Here is an 11,511-nt window from a genome sequence, read left to right on the forward strand (position 1 = left end):
TGCTGGAGTTCAATGGCATGATCTCAGCTCGCTGCAACCTCCGCCTCCTGGGTTCAAGTGATTCTCATGCCTGGCCATGAATAATCTTTTTAATGTGGTGTTAAGTTCAGTTTGCTAGTATTTTGATGAGGGTTTTTGCATCAATGTTCATTACAGATATTAGCCTTTAGTTTTCTTTTTTTGATAGGTCTTTGCCTGTTTTTGTTATCGGGGTAATACTGGCCTCATATAATGAGTTTAGTTGTATTCTCTCCTCCTCTATTTTTCAGAATAGTTTGAGTAGGGTTGGTATTAGTTCTTCTTTAAATGTTTGGTAAAATACAGCAGTGAGACCATTAGGTCCTGGGCTTTGTTTTGGTGGGAGACTTTTTTATTTTTATTTTATTTTTTATTTTTGAGACGGAGTCTCACTCTGTCACCCAGGCTGGAGTGCAGTGGCATGATCTCGGCTCACTGCAACCTCTGCCTCCTGGTTCAAGTGATTCTCCTGCTTCAGCCTCCTAAGTAGCTGGAATTAGAGGCGTCCACCATCATGCTCAGCTAATTTTTGTATTTTTAGTAGAGATGAGGTTTCACCATGCTGGCCAGGCTGGTCTGGAACTCCTGACCTCAAGTGATCCACCCACCTTGGCCTCCCAAAGTGCTGGGATTACAGGAGTGAGCCACTGTGCCCAGCCTGCCTTGCTGGCAGACTTTTCATCATGGCATTGATCTGATTACTTGTTATTGGTCTGTTAAGGTTTTGGATTTCTTCATGGTTAAATCTTGGTAGAGTGTATGTATCTAGGAATTTATCCATTTCTTCTAGGTTTTCCAATTTATTGGCTCATAGTAGCCTTAATGATCCTTTGAATTTCTGTGGTATTGGTTGTCATGTCTCTTTCTTTCTTTCTTTTTTTTTTTTTTTTTTGAGACAGAATCTTGTTCTGTTGCCCAGGCTGGAGTGCAGTGGCCTGATCTTGGTTCACCGCAACCTCCACCTCCCAGGTTTAAGCAATTCTCCTGCCTCAGCCTCCTGAGTAGCTAGGATTACAGGTGTGCACCACCATGCCTGGCTAATTTTTGTATTTTTAGTAGAGATGGGGTTTCACCATGTTGGTCAGGCTGGTCTCGAACTCCTGACCTTGCGATCTACCCACCTCAGCCTCCCAAAGTGCCGGGATTACAGGCGTGAGCCACCACACCCAGCCAATGTCTCTTTTTCCACCTCTGATTTTATTTATTTTGGTCCTCTTTTTCTTAGTCTGTCTAAAGGTTTGTCAATTTTATCTTTTCAAAAAACTGACTTTTTGTTTTGTTGATCTTTTGTATTCTTTTTCATTTCAATTTCATTTATCTGTTCTGATCCTTATTATTTCTTTTCCTCTACTAATTCTGGGTTTGGTTTGCTCTTGCTTTTCTAGTTCTTCAAGATGCTTCATTAGGCTTTTTTTATTTCAATTTTTTCTACTTTTTTTTGTTTGTTTGTTTTTGAGACAGAGTTTCACTCTTGAGGCCCAGGCTGGAGTGCAATGGTGCAATCTTGGCTCACTGCAACCTCCACCTCCTGGGTTCAAGCAATTCTCCTGCTTCAGCCTCCCGAGTAGCTGGGATTACCTGCCACCACGCCCAGCTAATTTTTTGCATTTTTAGTGGAGATGGGGTTTCACCATGTTGGCCACACTGGTCTCGAACCCCTGACCTCAAGTGATCTGCCCACCTGGGCCTCCCAAAGTGCTGGGATTACAGGTGTGAGCCACTGAGACCAGCCTCTACTATTTTTTTGATGTAGGCATTCATTGCTTTAACTTTTTTCTTTTCTTTTTTTTTTTTTTGAGATGGAGTCTCACTCTGTTACCCAGGCTGGAGTGCAGTGGCATGATCTTGGCTCATTGCAACCTCTGCCCTCCGAGTTCAAGCAATTCTCCCACCTCAGCCTCCCAAGTAGCTGGGCTTACAGGCGCCTGCCACCACGCCTGGCTAATTTTTTGTATTTTTAGTAGAGACGGGGTTTCACCACCGGCTGGTCTTGAACTCCTGACCTCATGATCCACTGGCCTCGGCCTCTCAAGGTGCTGGGATTACAGTCCTGAGCCACTGCGCCCGGCCTATAAACTTTTTGTTAGTACTGGTTTCACTGTATCTCATGAGTATTGTTGTGTTTCCATTTTCACTTGTTTCAAGAAATTTAAATTCTTAATTTATTCATTGACCCACTGGTCATTCAGGAACATATTGTTTAATTACCCTGTGTTTGTATAGTTTCCAAAATTACTCTTGTTACTAATTTCTAGTTTTATTCCATTGTGGTCAGAAAAAATACTTGATATAATTTCAGTGTTTTTAATTAATTTAAAAATGTATTTATTTAATGTATAGGACAGTTGGAACATAGGGGGTGTGTGTGTGTGTGTGTGTGTGTGTGTATATATATATATTTTTTTTTAGACAGAGTCTCGCTCTGTTGCCCAGGCTGGAGTGCAGTGGCAATATATCAGCTCACTGCAAGCTCCGCCTCCCGGGTTCACGTCATTCTCCTGCCTCAGCCTCCCAAGTAGCTGGGACTACAGGTGCCCACCACCGCACCTGGCTAATTTTTTATATTTTTAGTAGAGAGGGGTTTCACCGTGTTAGCCAGGATGGTCTCGATCTCCTGACCTCGTGATCCGCCCATCTTGGCCTCCCAAAGTGCTGGGATTATAGGCATGAGCCACCGTGCCCAGCCTATATATATATATTTTTTATTTTTTTGAGATGGAGTTTCATTCTTGTTGCCCAGGCTGGAGTGCAATGGCGCGATCTTGGCTCACTGCAACCTCTGCCTCCTGGGTTCAAGCAAGTCTCCTGCCTCAGCCTCCTGAGTAGCTGGGATTACAGGCGCCCACCACCATGCCGAACTAATTTTTGTATTTTTAGTAGGGATGAGGTTTTACCACGTTGGCCAGGCTGGTCTCAAACTCCTGACCTCAAGTGATCCGCCCTCCTTGGCCTCCCAAAGTGCTGGGATTACAGGCATGAGCCACCGCGCCCAGCCAGAACATATATATTTTTAAGAGACAGGGTTTTGCTTTGTTGCTCAGGCTGGGGTGCAGGGGTGCCATTATAGCTCACTGCTGGCTTGAATTTTTTGGACTTTTTTTTTCTTTTGAGACAGGTGTCACTCTGTCACCTAGGCTAGAGTGCAGTGGTGCAATCTCGGCTCACTACAACAACCTCTGCCTCCTGGGGTCAAGCCATCCTCCCGCCTCAGCCTCCTCAGTAACCTGGACTATAGGTGCACACCACCACACCCAGCTAATTTTTGCACCTTTTGAAGAAATGGAGTTTTTCCGTGTTGCCCAGGCTGGTCGCAAACTACTGAGCTCAAACAATCTGCCCACCCTGGCCTCCCAAAAGGGCTGGGAATTACAAGCAAGAGCCACAATGACTGGCCTTTTTTTTTTTTTTTTTTGAGAGGGAGTCTCGCGCTATAGCCCAGGCTGTAGAGAAATGGCCGGATCTCAGCTCACTGCAAGCTCCGCCTCCCGGGTTTGCGCCATTCTCCTGCCTCGGCCTCCCGAGTAGCTGAGACTACAGGCGCTCGCCACCTCGCCCGGCTATTTTTTTGTATTTTTTAGTAGAGACAGGGTTTCACTGTGTTAGCCAGGATGGTCTCGATCTCCTGACCTCGTGATCCGCCCGTCTCGGCCTCCCAAAGTGCTGGGATTACAGGCTTGAGCTACTGCGCCCAGCCTTTTTTTTTAATTTTTAAAAACTTGTTTTCTGGCCTATCATATTGTCTGTTCTTGAGAATGAGCCATGTGCTGAGGAGATGGATGTGTATTTTGCAGCTGTTGAATGAAAAGTTCTGTAAATATCTATTAGATCCATTTGGTCTATAGTGCAGAGTAAGTCTGATGTTTCTTTGTTGATTTTCTGTCTGGATGACCTGTCCAATGCTGAAAGTGGGTTATTGAAGTCTCCAGTTAATGTTGTGGGGTCTGCCTCTCCCTTAAGCTCTAATATTATTTGCTTTATATATCTGGGTACTCCAGTATTGGGTGCATATATATTTATAATTGTTATGTCTCTTGTTGAATTGACCCCTTTATCATTATATAATGACCTTCATCTCTTTCTATAGTTTTGTCTTGAAATCTATTTTGTCTAATGTAAGTATAACCATTCCTGCTCTTTTTTGGTGTCCATTAACATGAAATACCTTTTTCCATCTCTTTATTTTCAGTCTACGTGTGTCTTTATAGGTGAAGTGTGTTTCTTGTAGGCAACAGATTGTTGAATCTTTTTATTTTAATCCTTTCAGCCACTCTATGTCTTTTATTTTATTTTATCTTATTTTATTTTTTGAGATGGAGTCTCGCTCATTGTCCAGGCTGGAGTGCAGTGGTGTGATCTCAACTCACTGCAGCCTCCACCTCCCGGGTTCAAGTGATTTCCAGCTAATTTTTGTATTTTTAGTGGAGACAGGGTTTCACCATGTTGGCCAGGCTGGTCTCGAACTCCTGACCTCAAGTGATCCACCCAACTCAGCCTTCCCAAAGTGCTGGGATTACAAGCATGAGCCACCACGCCCAGCCACTCTATATCTTTTAAATTGGAGTGTTTAGTCCATTTACATGCGATGTTATTATTGATAAATAAGAACTTCTCCTGCCATTTTGTTATTTGTTTTCTAGTTGTTTTGTGGTCTTCTCTTCCTTCTTTACTTCCTTCTTATTTTCTTTTTTGTGAAGGTGATTTTCTCCAGTGGTATGTTTTAATTCTTGCATTTTATTTTGTTTATCTGTTACAGGTTTATTTTATTTTACCTTTCGAGACAGGGTCTTGCTATGTTGCCTAGGTTGGATTGCAGTGGTGTAATTTGGGCTTACTGCGACTTCTGCCTCGCAGGCTCAAGAGATTCTCCCACTTCAGCGTCCTGAGTAGCTGGGACTAGAAGTGCACACCACCACGCCCAATTTTTGTATTTTTGTAGAGACAGGGTTTTTTCTTTTTTTTCTTTTTGAGATGGAGTTTTGCTTTTGTTGCCCAGGCTGGAGTGCAATAGCACAATTTCAGCTCACTGCAACCTCTGCCTCCTGGGTTCAAGCGATTCTTCTGCCTCAGCCTCCTAAGTAGCTGGGATTACAGGAATGCACCACCATGCCTAACTAAATTTTGTATTTTTTTAGTAGAGACGGGGTTTCACCATGTTGGCCAGGCTGGTCTCGAACTCCTGACCTCAGGTGACCTGCCCGCCTTGGCCTCCCAAAGTACTGGGATTACCGGCGTGAGCCACCATGCCCAGCAGAGACAGGGTTCTTTCATGTTGCCTAGGCTGGTCTTGAACTCCTGAGCTCAAGCAATCCACCTGCCTCAACCTCCCAAAGTGCTGGGATTATAGGTGTGAGCCACCGTGCCTGGCCTGTTGTAGGTTTTTTTGATTTGAGGTTACCATAATGCTTGCAAATAACATCTTATAACCTGTTACTTTAAACTGATGACACTTAACACTGGTTGCATAAACACACAAACTAACAAATGGGAAAGAGAAAACTGATAAAAACTCTGCACTTTATCTCTCCTGTTTTTTAACTTTTTGTCACTTCTATTATATCTTATTATATTCTCTTTGTCTTGAAAAGTTGTAGTTATTTTTAGTAGGTTCATCTTTTAGTCTTTCTACTCAAGATAGGAGTAGTTTATACACCACAATTACAGTGTTACAATATTCTGTGGTTTTATGTGTACTCAATATTACCAGTGACTTTTGTACCTTCAGATGATTTCTTATTGCTCATTAATGTCCTTTACTTTCAGATTGTAGTATTCCCACTAGCATTTCTTGTAGAACAGGTCTGCTGTTGATGAAATCCCTCAGCTTTTGTTTCTCTGGGAAACTTTTTTTTTTTAGATGGAGTCTCGCCCTGTTGCCCAGGCTGGAGTGCAATAGCATGATCTCGGCTCACTGCAACAGCATGATCTCGGCTCACTGCAACCTCCACCTCCCGGGTTCAAGCGATTCTCCTGCCTCAGCCTCCTGATTAGCTGGGATTACAGGTGCCTGCCACCACGCCCAGCTAATTTTTGTAGTTTTCATAGAAATGGGGTTTCACTATGTTGGCCAGGCTGGTCTCGAACTCCTGACCCCAGATGATCCACCCGCCTCGGCCTCCCAAAGTGCTGGGATTACAGGCGTGAGCCACCGTGCCTAGCCTGGAAACTCTTTATTTCACCTTTGAAGGATAACTGCATTGGATACACTATTATAGGATAAAAGTTTTTTTCCTTCAGCACTTTAAATATGTCATGCCACTCTCTCCTGGCCTATCAGATTCCCACTGAGAAGTTCTCTGCCAGACATATTGGAGCTTCTTTGTATATTGTTTCTTTTCCTTTCTGCTTTAGGATCCTTTCTTTATACTTGACCTTTGGGAGTTTGATTAGGTCTTGAGGTAGCCTTACTTGGGTTAAATCTGCTTGGTGTTCTACAACCTTCTTATATTGGAATATTGATATCTTTCTCTAGGTTTGGGAAGTTCTCTGTTATTATCCCTTTGAATAAACTTTCTACTCTGATTTCTGTCCGTCTACCTTTTTAAAAATATAGAACACTTCATGAATTTGCAGGTCATCCTTGTGCAAGGGACATGCTAATCTTTTCTGTATCATTCCAATTTTAGTAGATATGCTGCCAAAGTGAGCACTACTATTTTTTTTTAGAAATGGGATCTTGCTCTATCACTCAGGCTCAAGTGCAGTGGTACAGTCATAGGTCACTGCAGCCTGGAATTCCTAGTCTCAAATGATCCTCCTGCCTCAGCTTCCCAAGTAGCTGGAACAACAGGCACGTGTCACGATGCCTGGCTAATCTTTTCTTGTTTGTTGTAACAACAAGGAAAATGTATGTTGGAAATAGCTTTCTAGAAGAACTAGAGGAGCTGGGGGTGGTGGTACACCCCTGTAATCTCAGATGCTTGTGATGCTGAGGCAGGAGAATCACTTGAGCCTGGAAGTTTGAGATCATCCTGGGTAGTATAAGAAGACCTTGTGTCAAAAGATAAAGAAAAGAAGACAAAAGAAAGAATAAAGGAGAAAGAAGGAAGAAGAAGAAGGAGAAGGAGTAGGAAGAGGAGGAGGAGGAGAAATAGTGTACAAGAGATTGTTTTCTTAGTGATTTATTTTCATATTCTCAGCAGCATAATTACGCCTAAAGTAAACCTCTGTTTGTAGTGTTCAATTAATTCTGGCAAGCCTCCCTAAGATTCTTTCTTATGTTACCTCAAAGTCAAATTTTTTTATGTAAGAAGAATGAGGCCGGGCGCGGTGGCTCAAGCCTGTAATCCCAGCACTTTGGGAGGCCGAGACGGGCGGATCACGAGGTCAGGAGATCGAGACCATCCTGGCGAACACGGTGAAACCCCGTCTCTACTAAAAAATACAAAAAAATAGCCGGGCGAGGTGGCGGGCGTCTGTAGTCCCAGCTACCCGTGAGGCTGAGGCAGGAGAATGGCGCAAACCCGGGAGGCGGAGCTTGCAGTGAGCTGAGATCCGGCCACTGCACTCCAGCCTGGGCGACAGAGCGAGACTCTGTCTCAAAAAAAAAAAAAAGAAGAAGAAGAATGAAAATGGTGGAAGTAGTTTCTTTTTTGTGCGTTTTTTTGAGAGACAGGGTCTCACTTTGTCTTCCAGGCTGGAGTGCCGTGGTGCAAAGGCAGCTTACTGCAAACTCAACCTCCTTGGCTCAAATGATTCTCCTGCCTCAGCGTCCCAAGTAGCTGAGACTACAGGTGTGTGCCACCACACCTACCTAATTTTACAACTTTTTTTTTAACAGATGGGGTCTCATTATGTTAACCAGGCTGGTCTCAAACTCGTGGGCTCAAGTGATCCTCTCACCTCAGCCTCCCAACGTGCTGGGGTAACAGGCATGAGCCATTGAGCCTGGCCTTTGCCTTACCTCTCTCCCATCCCAGGTTCTACTGTCTGAACCCATTTATTTATTTATTTATTTATTTATTTATTTATTTATTTTCTGTGACAGAGTCTCTGTCACTGAGGCTGGAGTGCAGTGGTACAATCTCAGCCCACTACAACCTCCGTCTACCAAGTTCAAGTGATTCTCATGCCTCAGCCACCCGAGTAGCTGGAATTACAAGCATGTGCCACCGCACCTGGTTAATTTTTTTATTTTTAGTAGAGACGGGGTTTCACCACCTTGGCCAGGCTGGTCTCGAATTCCTGACCTCAAGTGATCCACCTGCCTTGGCCTCCAGGTGTGAGCCACTGTGCCCAGCCCACACAGAAATATATTCAATGAAAAGTAAAAAAAAAAAAAAAAAAAGATGAAAAAAAACTGACCATCTTTCTACTTGCCCCTCTTCTAGACTGGATAGGGAGGATTAGAACTTGATAGAATTCTGATAATAGGGAAGGCAGGACCACCATTAAGGCAAACACTGAAGTAGGCATTTCAAGTCCTGCATCCCCTGCCTTCTTGCTGTTCACAACCCTTGAAACTTTCCTTCTAGCACTCTAGAATTACGACAAAGTCCCATGTTCCCAAATCACCTTTCCCCTGTCCCCTACACACACAAAAAATCCCATTTCCTTTGTGCAGATTTCAATCAGTTATCTGGAAGAGTCTCGTGCTAAAAAATGAGTGTTTTATAATTGTTTAATCCAAGTGAACCTCTCAATGGTGGCATTTCCACAGTGTAGGAGATCTACCTATTGGAGCAAGAAGGCCTTTCCCTCTCTCTCTCTCTCTCTCTCTCTCTGTTTTTTTTTTTTTTTTTTTTTTTTTTTGAGACAGGGTCTCACTCTGTTACCCAGGCTGGAGTGCAGTGGTGCAATCACAGCTCACTGCAGCCTTCACCTCCCGGGGTCAGGTGACTCTCCCACCTCAACCTCCCTAGTAGCTGGGACTNTTTTTTTTTTTTTTTTTTTTTTTTTTGAGACAGGGTCTCACTCTGTTGCCCAGGCTGGAGTCCAGTGGCGCAATCTCGGCTCACTGCAACCTCTGCCTCCTGGGTTCAAGGAATCCTCCTGCCTCAGCCTCCTGAGTAGCTGGGATTACAGGCGCAGGCCACTATGCCCAGCTACCTTTTGTATTTTTAGTAAATATGGAGTTTTGCCATGATGGCCAGTCTGGTATTGAACTCCTGGGCTCAAGTGATCCACCTGCCTTGGCCTCCCAAAGCGCTGGAATTACAGCTGTGAGCCACTGCACCCAGCCCATGAAGGCCTTTTTTGTTTGTTTGTTTTTGTTTTTTGAGACAGGGTCTTGCTCTGTTGCCTGGGCTGGAGTCCAGTGGCACAATCTCAGTTCACTGCAACCTCTGCCTCCCGGGTTCAAGGAATTCTCCTGCCTCAGCCTCCTGAGTAGCTGGGATTACAGATGCATGCCACTATGCCTAGCTAATTTTTGTATTTTTGGTAGAGATGGGGTTTCGCCATGTTGCTCAGGCTGGTCTGGAACTCCTGGGCTCAAGTGATCCACGTGCCTCGGCCTCCCAAAGTGCTGGGATTACAAGTGTGAGCCACTGCACCCCGCCCTTTTTTATTTTTATTTTTTTGGTGACAGAGTTTCACTCTTGTTGCCCAGGCTGGAGTCAATTGCATGATCTCGGTTCACTGCAACCTCCACCTCCTGGGTTCAAGCGATTCTCCTGCCTCAGCCTCCCGAGTAGCTGGGATTACAGGCATGCGCCACCATACCCAGCTAATCTTGTATTTTTAGTAGAGATAGGGTTGCTTCATGTTGGTCAGGCTGGTCTCAAACTCCCGACCTCAGGTGATCCGCCTGCCTCGGCCTCCCAAAGTAAGCCACTGTGTGATTACAGGCGTGAGCCACTGCACCTGGCTTTTTTTTTTTTTTTTTTTTTTGTTTTTTTTTGAGACGGAGTCTCGCTCTGTCGCCCAGGCTGGAGTGCGGTGGCGCGATCTCGGCTCACTGCAAGCTCCACCTCCCGGGTTCACGCCATTCTCCCGCCTCAGCCTCCGAGTAGCTGGGACTACAGGCGCCCGCCACCACGCCCGGCTAGTTTTTTGTATTTTTAGTAGAGACGGGGTTTCACCATGTTAGCCAGGATGGTCTCGATCTCCTGACCTCGTGATCCACCCGCCTCGGCCTCCCAAAGTGCTGGGATTACAGGCTTGAGCCACCGCGCCCGGCTTTTTTTTTTTTTTTTTGAGATAGAATCTCCCTCTGTCGCCCAGGCTGGAGTGCAGTGGCGTGATCTTGGCTCACTGCAACCTCCACCTCCTGAGTTCAAGCCATTCTTCTGCTTCAGCCTCTCAAGTAGCTGTGATTACAGGTGTGTGCCACCACACTCAGCTAAGTTTTGTATTTTTAGTAGAGGTGGGGTTACACCATGTTGGCCAGGCTGGTCTCAAACTCCTGATTCCAAGTCCGCCTCAGCCTCCCAAAGTGCTGGGATTACAGGCCTCATGAAGGCCTTTCTATTGCCCATTTCATTACCCAATTTGCCTATGCTAGATCTGAGGCAGGAAAAGAAAAAATCTGTGTGGCTCTCAATTATTTCTTCTGCTAGAGAAAAAAGTGATGCTTTAGGTAAAAAAAATTAAAGAAAGGGAGAAGGAGAATAGAGGCCAAGGCCTAGACCATTCCCTCCTTTCACACACTCCTGTTTGTTATTCAAGAAAAAAGCCTGCTGGGCGTGGTGGCTCATGCCTGTCATCCTAGCACTTTGGGAGGACGAGGTGGGGGGATCACCTGAGGTCAGGAGTTCGAGACCAGCCTGGCCAACACGGTGAAACCCCGTCTCTACTAAAAATACAAAAAATTAGCCAGGCATGGTAGCGGGCACCTGTAATCCCAGCTACTCAGGAGGCTGAGGCATGAGAATTGCTTGAACCCGGGAGGTGGAGGTTGCAGTGAGCTGAGATCACACCATTGCACCACTCCAGCCTGGGCAACAAGAGTGAAACTCTGTCTCAAAAAAAAGAAAAAGAAAAAGAAAAAAGCCAAATCCTTACACTAAATTGCATCAAACTAAGTAGAGTTCCATTCTTCCACAATTCCAGTGTAACTAGACTCTAGGAAGTCACAGACAGAAGATCTAACCACTAGAGTTTCCCTAAATTATAGGTTAAGGATATTTTTAGAAAGATTACAAATATATTTTTTTTGCTTTTTCCAAAGTTCTCTTTTCTTTTTAGCTGGCTACCGAAATATCCTCCTAATTCTAGCTCCTGTAACCCCTCTATTATCTCCCAAGATATAACTCTAATTCTTTGTTCTTGTAAGCACTGAATTGTGACCTAATGGGTATCATGGCCCCATGTCCTTTTTCCTAGGGTAAAACCCAGACCTAGCTTGTTGCCAGTGTCCTCAGACCACCTTGGGTGAGTTTCCTTTAGGTAAAATTTGTCGGTAGCAAACTTTACATAGTTTCTGCCAAACTTGCTTTTTTTTTTTTTTTTTTTTTTTTTTTTTTTGGTTTTTTTTTGGGGTTTTATTTATTTATTAAAAAAAAATAAAAGTCTTTTTTTTTGAGAAAAAACTCTCAAAGGGTGAGTGGGGTTTTT

The 11,511-nt window shown here is 44.4% G+C and overlaps 1 protein-coding gene and 1 non-coding gene across 3 annotated transcripts in view; both read right to left on the reverse strand.

The window, feature by feature from the left end:
• Positions 1-11,511, reverse strand: part of NUP210L (nucleoporin 210 like) — a 170,117-nt gene that overhangs the window by 42,564 nt on the left and 116,042 nt on the right. The gene's annotated exons all lie outside the window — the stretch shown is intronic.
• On the reverse strand, positions 6,559-6,665 carry LOC112615255. The gene has a single exon (XR_003117310.1). It is a non-coding gene; the product is annotated as a U6 spliceosomal RNA (small nuclear RNA).

The sequence above is a fragment of the Theropithecus gelada genome, chromosome 1 (genome assembly GCF_003255815.1).
Source record: "Theropithecus gelada isolate Dixy chromosome 1, Tgel_1.0, whole genome shotgun sequence".
Lineage (NCBI taxonomy): Eukaryota > Metazoa > Chordata > Mammalia > Primates > Cercopithecidae > Theropithecus > Theropithecus gelada.